We start from the raw sequence: 11,939 nt of genomic DNA, 5'->3' as shown, positions 1-11,939 counted from the left end.
GCCTGCTGGCAATTCATCCAGGAAATGATACTGAAGTCTTCCTTAAATAACAGTAGGCTTATGTCGCACAAAAACAGGAGAAAGAACAAGTGCACGAGACAGCCTACGTTTTGACCTAAACTGAGAACATACGTCAAGCCTTTAGCAGAAGTATGAGGATTGGAGTTAGGCATTCTCTACATATGGAAATGAAGAAAATGATGTAGATTGAGAAGTGCCATGGGGCTGGACTTCTTATTAAACAGTGGCAAAAGCTCCAGTAAATACACTCTTTTTTTTTTTTCTGAAAAATATTTCTTCTAAAAACGAGAGAAAAAATGTGACCATTAACACACTAGGATTTGATGATGCTTTATTCAGGTTGGCCGCGTATCTTTGTGTTTGTAGTTTATTGACACAATCAAGTGAAATGGCTCTTTTGGAGCCATTACAATTTGTTGTGTTAGTGCAGCTGAAAACACTTTAACATACCATGTGTCACACTTTGTCAAGTTATCAGTTGATGATTCCAAATCAGGATTAGGAACAGTGCTGATGTAGTGCAATGCAGCAATTGTTTGTGCAACATAAGCATTCACGAAAAGGGACAATCTCTGCTGAAGTAAAGATGTACTACCTATTGTCATTTGTCAGGTGTCCCAGCAGTTTATTTATCCTAAAATATCCAGTGGTGCATCCTGTCAGTATCGAGGTTACTTGCGAATACCAAAGGAATAATAGCATTCTCAGATAAATGCTCACAAACCACTAGTCCATCTTAATAACACAATAATCTTCAAAAAAGCACATTTTATATGCTTGTTCCATCTGCAGGTCTGAAAACACATTGAAAAAATTGGTGAATTAAGCTTCACAGCATCCTTGTAGCTTAATATTAAACTCCATTACTCAGCAATAGGAAAAAACAGAGATTAAGTGATGTATCAAAGGAGATTCAAGAAAAGCATGGCAGAGTCAGACAGATGCAGCTAGCTCTATGGCTACAGTGCTAAGATGTATATAGCCCCTTTAGTCTTTCTGTCTACTCAGTAAATCCATGTCTGGACAGCACTTAAACTAATACTTAACTTCTTACATGATTAAATCCATCCTTCCTCTTTAGCATTTTATTCTCTCATTTCTGCATGTGAGAGGCTTATATGCAAACCATTGCAGAACTGCTAAATCCATGCTGAAATGGATAAGCAGACATTTGTGTAAAAACAATAGCTGTGAACCTGTGCATGAACAAAAATGACTTGAAAATGAGTCAGAGACAGTTTCAGATGAGGATATCTTGCTGATAACAGAAAATGGTAATACGCAAAAAATCGTGATTTTTCAGTTAGACACCTAAATAAGGTTTTTCAGAAGGCAAATTGTCTACACCGGAGCAATACTGAAATGGAGAAAGTTGTAAGCACTCAGATTCTCAGGAGCAGCATTTCTCAAATCATGAAGCAAACAACAGTGATGCACTGACATAAAATGTAAAGCAGCAAAAAAACAGAAGCATTGCTGAGAGAGTCAGTACTCTGTGCTGGCAGATACTGCAGGAGGGAAAAGCGCTGCAAGGTAGATTATGCACCAGGCCCCCTCACACCATCTGTAGAGCTGCAGCCTTGTCTCCTGGTGAGGATAAGGTGCAGAAATGCAGCAGCAGAGTTGAGCGCTCTGGGTCTGAAGGAGAGAGGGAGAGGCAGTACGGACAGACAGACTGCGCTCCAAGCCTCTTGTGCTCCCTGCCACCAGACCCGCAGCCTTGCTAAGCCGGGGCAGAAAGGTGACAGTCCTGGCGATGAGGAGGCAGAGCTCTGGCAGGGGGATTTGGGGAGAGAGCAGTGATGGGGTCTACTTAATGGCAGGGAATGACTGCTTTAGGGGTAAAGTGAGGTTGATCACTGATCTCTCCCCAGGTTAATCCTGCTTATGATTTAAACCTTCATTTAAATGGCTAAAGTTATCTGATTTAGAAAAGCACAGTAATGTTTTGGCTATTATAAAAATGGATTTTAAACGACATGCAAGTTGCACAAGGTCATGCAGATACCCAAATGATCCTTCTGTTAATTCAGGGTATTACATGCATTTTAAGGATAAGATCAATCTCAGCAAAAGATTGACTTAACCGCTGAACCATTTATTTAAAACAAGAAGTGCATAAACATACCTTTCACCAGAGTTTCTAGGATGTGATTCTAGACTTCTCTTTGGCCTTGAACCACTTGAAATTAATTGGTCTGGAGCCAAAGGAGGTGCATAATATAACATCACAGTTTATATTTAGGAAAAGTCATTAGAAATGAAAAAGTTATGTAACTCCTCAGAGAAAGCAAAAGAAATATAGGACAAATTATACTCAAACACTGCAGCTAAATCATTTTAACAGCAGGGTACCTTTAAAAAACTGTTAGGACAAAATCTTACATAGCACTGGAAAAAAAGCTTTTACATCTTACTGTAATTAGAAACTCATCAGGTTAATGGGGCAATTTTTCAAAAGCTGCCATTTAAGTTTTTGCACATGGTTTGATCTCACTGTATTTCAGTGGGCAAATAGAACTTGTCCAAGCAAATAAAGCAATCTGGCATTTTCTAATTTGTACATGAAAATTCAAACCTCTACATTGTGTCAATGCTTTTTAGTTCAATTTGTACACGTGATAGAATTTGAAGAGGATTTCACTTTCACTTCATTACCCACCTACTGAAATTTCCAAAAGCAGCAAACGATTTTAGAGTATCTCAATCCTTAGAGGGGAAACTGAAAGACTTTCAGAAAGCAAAGGGGAAAGATCCACCTAGTCAAGATCCACTCTTAATTGAGCACCCGCAAGCTGAGGCATGGGAAATTACTGACCACTTTCGATAATTTAGGTCAGCGCTTACAAAAGCACTGACTTCAGTATTTAAACATCTTATGAGAAGAAATGCTGAAATGAACGGAAAGTGACACAGAATAATGGGTAAAGTTTTCAAAAGTATTTAAATGACACAGGAGCCTAAACCTATAAGCATTTAGATTATTGTCTATGGCAGTTTTTATCTGTGTTGTTTTGCTGTGGAAATCACCTGTGGAAGTTTGCTGTGGAAAAGTGAGGTCCTGTGCACCTCTGAAAGCCTGTCTGTTTTGGGGCTCCTAAATATGTTTATTATTTACAAAGATACTTAAATGTCTAAAGATAAAGGGAGTGAGATGTACAAAAGCATCTATTTACTACCAACATCTAAATAACAAGTGAAATTATGAAGAGAAATGAGAGGGAGCCTGTAAAACAAGTCATGAATGAGCCAGCTTCCTTTACTAAAAAGGATGAACTGCTCCTTTTATGGAGTAATGGATTACTAGAATTAGGTGCATAGGCTGCAGCAGCTATCCACTGTAAGTAAACTTTTAAAATAAAGCTTTAAATACAGCTTTAAACTTTTAAAATAAGCTTTAAAGCTTTTTTAAAAAAATTTAATAGTGAAAAACAGAGAACTGCAAACAGAAATGTTACTAAACAGCAAGGTACTGTGTTGGAAAATCATTGTCAGGGTGGAACGGAGGAATTGAAGTGAATGAGACAACTCAAGGAATGAAGTGCACCTGTGTAACTTTTCTAATTATCTAATATCAGAAGGGTACTCCTGTCTTAAAATGTACTGCTATTAACATATAGTATCATTAGTTTTATATCCTGGATGGAAAGGGTTTTATATGGGTAAGTCTTGTTCGCTATAAGAACTGTAAAAGCAAAACCTCATCAGAGCTTATGTGCACTGCATATCATTTTCATATTTGTAAGATTAGAGTTTTATCACTGCTTTAAAACAGAGGTTTTCCTATCCTGGCACCCATTTTGGGTTCCTTTAAACTGACAATCTGTGCAAGAGAACATACTTTGAAAAACCATGACAAAAAGATGTAGCAAGCAATATCAGCTGTGACTTCAGAAAAATAGTATTAACCCTGCAGGATCTGGTTGCCACAGGAATAATTCCTGCTCTATTAGCTGAAAAAAGAAAAACCATGACCAGCTACATCTAGACAGCACAGATGTCTATTAGCACAGGATTACTGATACTTCATAGCAAGAGATCTAAGAACTTGAAAAGAAATGTACTTGTATTCTGTAAAATATCTAGCATTGTTATCACTGTATTTGAATTACTTACTTTATGTTACTTCAGAAAACTGCAGTTGAAGACATCAAGCACCCTAGATGCTAAATCTAAAACATGGACCAGTACTTACGAATTTTAAACCAATCAAATCTCTAAAAGTGGTGCAGATTTGAAAAGGAACTAGTCAAAATGAAAAGATAGTGAAAAATAAGAACTGAAAATGACAAGCGAGGAATGATGCCGGAAAGATAGGATTCACGCTGAGAACTAAAGTATAGCAACAGAGGAACTCTGCCAAACACATTCCATATATGGGGTCCTTGAATCAGTGTCCTCCATCAGAACTGGCAGGAAGGACATCCAATTACCTTGCGGGAACATACGGGGAGCAAGAGCATCTTGAATCCCAGGCTAAGGGCAGACCGTGGAGAGCAAATGTTAGAGTCCCTTGCCTGAGGAGAATATGAGCAATTGTTTCAAGCAGCTTCCAAAAATACGTTACATCTTCAAAGCACTGGACAAAGATGAACGAACAATTTGCTGCTCCATTTTCCATCATAGACAAAGCTGAATTCCGAAAGAAAAGCAAATCAGTCATGAGGCTTGAGAGAGGGAAAAGGATAATTTCTGGAGAGTGTTGGGATGGCCAAGCTAATCAACAGTAGTAGGTTACTGACGATCTCCAGGTTAGGACTTCCCTGTGGGGGTTGTAAGTGGTGTATTTTAATACCTTCCCAACTGCCTAGATCCATTTTGCTCAGCTGAACTTGAGCCAACTGGCTCTTAGCAAAAAAAAAAAAAAAATTTGCAAATGGTCATCAGATCGGAAAGGAACAGCTCACTGGGCAAAGGAAGGAGCAGATGGATATTTTTGTAGCTTCCCAGTAGTCTGTTTTTGTTTTCATTTATCTCCAATTATTGTACATAGATGTTGACCACCAGAAAGTCAAACAGGAGTCCTTCATAAGAAAATACTTGACAAAGACAAGCGAGTATCTATCACTTCTATTAAAGAAGGACTTCAGCCATTAAAGACCTATCCTGCCCATTCTGCCAATCTAGTCTTACTGTGCAGCTATTGATACTATAAAAACATTACAAAAGTGCAGCAGAAGGGACTGGTTGCCTTCTCCCATTGCTCAGGGATAACTCTTAATCTATATAGACTTTTTTTCTCAAATTAGATCATACTGAGCTTCAGTAAGTTTCTAATATTTTGCTTTGGGGGAAATATCATGATGTTAATCTGTAGAGGCTCTTAATTATTTTCTTACTCAAGACATTTTTCTAAAGGATCAGCATATTAACTGCTGGAATTTCAGAGAAAATTTAGGCCTGTTCTAAACAAAATTTTTATTTAGGCTATAATTATATCAGTTCAGGACATGTATTTTTTTTAAAACCAATATCATCGCACCCACAGAAACCCACACTGCAATGGCAGTTCCATTTGTATAAAGACATCTCATCCTGATTAAGTTTATTCTCCCTCTCATTTGAGAATGATTACACTTATGTCAAGCATTGCTATATGGATATAATATCAACAGTGAGGACTATAAATGCACAGCTACTATGATTTGTCTGTTCCAACAAGAGTTTAACCAACCCAGCATATATTGTATACACATAAAGTCTAAAGAGCTTAAATGTCCAGCTTTGCTGAAAACTGAAGTCCAACTTTTTACATACCTAAAAATGTATACAGTATAGGTACCTACAGGAGGGTGTGTTTTTTGAGGCACCTAAGTGCTTTTAGAAATCTAACAAAGAGCCTGAATATCTTTAATAGTCTTGACCAATGTATATAACTCATTTAGGTTATTTAAAGAAAACCCAGTTACCACAGCACTACCAGTACAAAAATATTTAAAATATATGGAAAGGAATTGTTTGCTACAAAATATTTGATTCAACTGTGTTTTAGAATGTTTTGGGGAAGAGTATTGTTAACCAACCTCTATCATACAAATGTCTTTTACTAAAGCAACTGACAGCTAGTTGTAGTAGAGCTGAGTACTTAAAATACTTATGATAAACAAGTGTAGTACTTGTTATCGGCCATTGTGCGCTGGGGGCATATAGAAAGCAATATGCTTTCGAAGAGGAACTAACAGATATAAACAAACACATTTACATTTATTTAAGATTCACTTGGAAAAATGCTACTGAATTTTTAGAGTTGAAAATGCTATAGCAGTAAAATCCCTGTTGAAGCAAGAGAGAGGTGTACATCCTATTTCAGCTTCGGAAAACTGTTGTTTTTCTGGCAGTGACACAGGTAGTAACAACAAGGTGATACCAATTATAGTGACAACAGCACTTAGCACTAATGGTAATCAATGGCTTGTAAAGCTAAAGTACTAATAAAGTTGTACTATTTGATTCATAACACTTTACAGATATCTTTATTGCTACTGGTGCTGTAAATAGCTTTAAAACCAATCACAGTGGTATGATCTGCACCCCTTACTAACCCGTACAGCCAAAATTTTAAACCAAATATTGTAACTCTGTATCAAGACAGCACCGAAAATTACATTTAAGGGTCAAAATTCTTACTTTGCACTTTAATATTAGATTTTAGTCTTCAAATTCTAGGTTTTGTGATTTATTTCAAGAGAATATTTGCTAACTCTTAAAGGAACCACTTTCAGTTCCTATTTCTTGCTTTTTGACCTAATTTCCTCCCTCCAATTTTGGGGGAAGTACAGCTAGGTAACTTCAGTTTTGCATATTCCAAATGCTCATACTCTAATTATTTTGAACAGAGGCAACTTCTCACTTGAGTTGTTCCTGTGATTCCTGCCCTTTAAGTTTGAATACATTTTGGGTAGGTGCAGCTGTGCAGCACTTTGAAATCCTTGCAAATTTAGGAGCCAGGATATTTGTTCTGCAGGGAGAATTAGTGGGGATAACTTGCTAAGTTAGCAGATTTGCAAGTGGGCATCATCCAAGGGAAGGATGGCAGCAGGCAGTGACCAGCAGGGTCATAATAGCATAGTGTTAAAACTATTTGGTATGCCAGACATCCTTCTTTCAGGTTAAGAGAAAAAAGTAATTAAAGGTTTCTTTAGAAAAGGGTGTCTGGCAACAGTAAGAGGTCCTTGGCCACAGAGCTCTGCCATGTGGCCAGAGCAACTCCTGCGGGATCACTACACGGGTGCCAGCGACTTGGCTTATTTTGTGTGACACAATCTGCAGCAAGAGGAAGAGTTGTAAAGCTTCGGGGATATGTTAAGAACATACATCCACCAAAAAAAAAAGGTGATAGAGCACATTATGAGTCTAATGATATTTATATCCCACTTCGCAATAGCCACAAGACTGAAGCATAGACATATTGTGGCTGCTGCTGGAAACGCCACCTCCAGCTCCGCTCCGAAGGTATGCCCTGGCTAAGGAATTCTTTCATACAGTCCGTTAAAGTTGTAGATAGCAAACCAGTTAACTGCATAACCACTTCCTAAAATAAAGAAATGGGCTTCCCGGCTGCTGATGAAGCAGCAGCATGGCTACCCAAGATGTAGGCAGGAGAAGGCAACCTGCTGCGGCGGCCGGCGGTGGCGAAGGCTTCCGCTGCCACCCCGTGGACAAACGCACTGACACCGCGGAGCTAAGCCTGCCTGCCTGCCTGCCTGCCTGCCTGCCTCGGTACTGCACCACGGGGAAATCTGGCCCGGGGAATTACAGGAGAACATAAATTCCCTAATCTAAATTCTTGGAGGAAAGTGGGAGAGATAAAGGAAGCTATTACCTTATACCATATCAACAAACCACATACCCCCAAATCACTTGAGTATATGCTAACGCAGCATGAATTTGACTTATAAATAATGCTACAAATATTTTGAAATGCTTTCTGTCTTCTGATTTCTAGGCTCTTACAATATGTCAGGCTTTTCTTGCAATACCAATGGTTAACCCCCTCCATCACAGCGTACCTAATCACATCTCCACAGAGCAGAACTCTGGGGGAAAAGCAAACAGACGAGTCTTATCATTAAGCTGCTGAGACAGTGGCAATATTAACACTGGTTGACAAGACTTCTTTATTTAAGACAAAACTTTCAGAAGCGATAACTCTTTGATGATTCCACAACAACAGGTTATTACGAAAGACAACATAATATAGGCATGACAGTCATACCCTGAACACACTCATCCATATTGCAGTCCACATTATAGCACTCCTTACAAGAAATACATTAAAGAGTATCATTTTACATCCTACACTTGGACACTTAATATTGTGTCACAGTAGGGTTTTAAGCACTAAAAAAAAAAAAAAAAAAGTTGTGACATCAAAGCAACAAGAAAGAAAAATTAGAAGTTCCAGATGACAGCACAAAGTGGAAGTGTGGGGCTCATAAATACAGTCTGTATTAGGACTTGCATTAGGAATCGAGTCAAAAGCATCTTTTATGGTTACTGACTGTGGTGTTTGGTAAAATCAAAATTAACTTTGTCTTAGGTTTTTAAAAGTCATACTTTATTTGGAAAAAGAAAGTTCTTTCTAGGTGGGAGTTCTCAGGACTCCTGTTTTCCTTATGTTGGAACTAGAAATATGGGCCGTGTAATCCTTCGGAATCAGAGCTGAACACCTTATGCTCCTCAGACGTATCAGAATTATTGACATCAATCACCTACTTGCCTGTGAGGGAAGAAAAAATACACTTTTCTTTGCTTTTGGCTTATTGGATCATTCCTAAGACCTTCCAGGGATGTAGTGAATATCCTTGGTGCCCTAAGGCCTCAGTGGTAATCCTTCTTCCAGAAAAGAAATCGGGAAAAGAGAAAAGAAGCTTTTTAAGATGAGAGTTTTCATCAATGTCCTTTTTTTGAGAACTCAAAAATTTATGATTACACAGAAATATTTTGTCAGGCTCCATGATTAGGTTCTCCATTTGAGGCTGTAAAATAACTGCTCTGAAGCAAACATGGCATAATTTAATCTATTTTACTGTAACAACAGCTGAACTAAGCTTTGATGGTGATTTTCTTTTTGTATGTTCAATTCCTAAACTCAAAGTGAAGGTTGAGCTTGAGAGTGTGCAGACTACAATGAGTGAAACCAAAGGCAATATTCATATGAATCTTAATGAAGGGAAATTCTCAAACTTCAGGCAACTTCGAGTCTTCTGCAAGTTGGACAGATCATCTGCATTACATGTGAACTTGATGTAACATTATGATACTCTCAAAAATACAAAAGGTTGTATTTTCTAATACTTGATTCCTCTGTGCCCCAGCTTCTAAAATTATGATTAAAAGGGGTTTCAGAAGCTAAAGAGAGTGCATGAAAAAGCAGTGCAGATTGTTTGCTTAACAGCATTTGCTTTTAGAGCACGTTCAGAAGTGTTAAAAATATGCTTCAGATGACAGGAGTGATTCATGACTAGACAGCTGCTGAGAGAGACATCACTGACAGGAGAGAGGGAGAGGGGGGAAAGGGGGAAAGGGGGAGAAAGAGAGAGAGAGAAAAACGAGAGTGAGAGAGAGATTTGAAATGCAAATTACTTGGAGAAAAAGCAACAAAATGCCTTTTCTCCTGGGCTCCAGAATTTAGGAATGATTTTAATGACTTTTGAATTGAAAATAAGTTGTTGCATCTCATGAAGCTGTCAGAACTTCAACACCCCTCAGACCTGTTTCACAGGCTTCTTTTGTAACTTAGCAGATGTGATGACTGTCTACACTCGCTTTTTGGGTAGGAAAAGGGAATATTCTTTTGTCCATTTGCTGCTTTGCAGTATTAATAGATTGAATGCTCAGCTCCTTGTCATGATCTAACTTCACAAATAATGAAACTCTTACATAGGTGTCAATCTTCAGTCAAGACATTTAATAAAGTTGGGTGGAAATAAGTCCCTGCTCAAAAAGCAAAACGGATACTTTCCCTGTCCTGGATCAATAGAACAAGTTCAGTAAGTGATTGCAATCTAAATCTCAAATAGCTAAACCATTAACATTTATGAGCTTGAATTTTGAGGCTCCAGTGATGTCCATCCTACTACTGTCACTCCCCACCTAAAAAATATTGCAGCAGAAATGCTAGTCCCTGGTCTATACCTACAATCCTACTGCTTTTTCCTATCCATTTAGTATGGATCTGGTAGCACAGTGTTCAGACTGTGTGGGCACAGAACTCTACTGTAACAGCCTAACAGCAATCTTTATGGATTTACTCTAAAAGCCTAAACAGCAATCTTTATGGATTTTCCACTTTGATACTACTAATTTCAAATATGTTTAGAATGGTAAGATGTTGCCTAAAAGCCCAAGCTTAAATTCCAGTTTTTGTTGAAACTTGTCAGCCTTAAACTTCGCCTTTTCATGACTCCATATACACATGCCTCCTGGTTGATTCAATCCTTATGGTTGTTCAGTATACAGTTTTTCCTTGAAATATTGCACATTGATTTTAAGCATGGCAAGTGGGAATGCAGAGGACCTTTATTCTGAAGTGGAAGTAAAATGCAGTAAAATCAGCTAAAACTCTCTGTACCTAAATTTACAAATTCTCAGCCACTTCTAAAATAAGCATGTCATCCATTCATATATTTGCACTGAAACAGCTAAGCTGATTTTAGAAGGCCAATATGATTAAATCATAGGCAAATTTGTGTGGACCACCCCCTTTTTAAGAAGGCAAGCTTTTCTTTTAAGCTTTCTTTGTTTCACCAGAATACAGATTATCTATTTGAAATACATGAATTGAATGGACTTCCCATTGAGGTTAGTGTATTCTAGCATTGTAATAAAGGTTATGAAAAGATGTCCGAGCACCAGCTGGCCTTCCTTTGATCCTCTCCATTCTTGTGATGATACATTTTCACACTTAAGATGATTCCCTTCTACCTCAAAGGCTGAGAGCTGCTTTGGTCCTTACAAATATTAACTGCAATCACAATGACCTATCTTTCTGGTTCCAGTCATCTGTTTAATATAGAGTGGAAGGTCAGAACTACATTAAAAGGGTCTGAAAGGCATTATTTCACTATACTGCCCCCTGCAGAGCTTAACAAAAAGCTGGCAGACTTGTAGTTCATGCATGCACGCTCCTCAGCACTGCATTGTGTGGTTGTATTAATGGGCTTTTGTAACCTTCCAGGATAAATTCCCTCACCAAGAGAACAAAACTGTTGTCAGATCTGAACACACATGTGACTATCAAATACACACACACAAAAAAAATCTATATAGTAGGGGTACTATCTTTAGGAAAAAGAGTATCTGAGTCAATAGTTTGTCTTCACTAGGCTATGTTTTAAAGGTAATTTTTATCTATTTGCTAAGATGGAGGTTTAATAACAGAGATGGAAACCAACTGTTTAGAGAAGGCAAATTCAATAATAGATGTCAGTAAGGATTAATGAATAAGGCTATGGACCAGAAAGCACAAGTCCATGTGTACCAATACAAAGAGATCTATTTGCAGCACAGTGGAACACAGGTCACTTTGAAGTCATTAGCATACCGAATTACAAAATTGCTGTATCGAAGGCCCTTCAGACATCATTAGAATACATTTCCCAAGCTATCACATTTTCTTCCTCAAATCTGCTTATAAAGCTCACTTTTGTGTGCTTTCCATTACTAATCTTCTGTACAAGCTGGCCATCTACATCTCTTGTCATGCATGCCCTTTGTGCTAGGTATCACTTCTCAAACATGGTCTTGAAGGTCCTTTAGCAAGAAAGCTAAATATCCAAAACCCAAGCACACACTCCAAAAAATGGAGAATGGAGATATTCATGGTATTTTATAACTACAGGAGACTCAGTTTACCTATATGCCTCTACATTTTTCCTCTCTGAGCTTGAATATGTTAATCTCTGCTCTGGATTACG

Source organism: Apteryx mantelli, chromosome 5 (genome assembly GCF_036417845.1).
Source record: "Apteryx mantelli isolate bAptMan1 chromosome 5, bAptMan1.hap1, whole genome shotgun sequence".
Classification (NCBI taxonomy): Eukaryota; Metazoa; Chordata; class Aves; order Apterygiformes; family Apterygidae; genus Apteryx; species Apteryx mantelli.
This window is presented reverse-complemented; position numbering follows the sequence as displayed.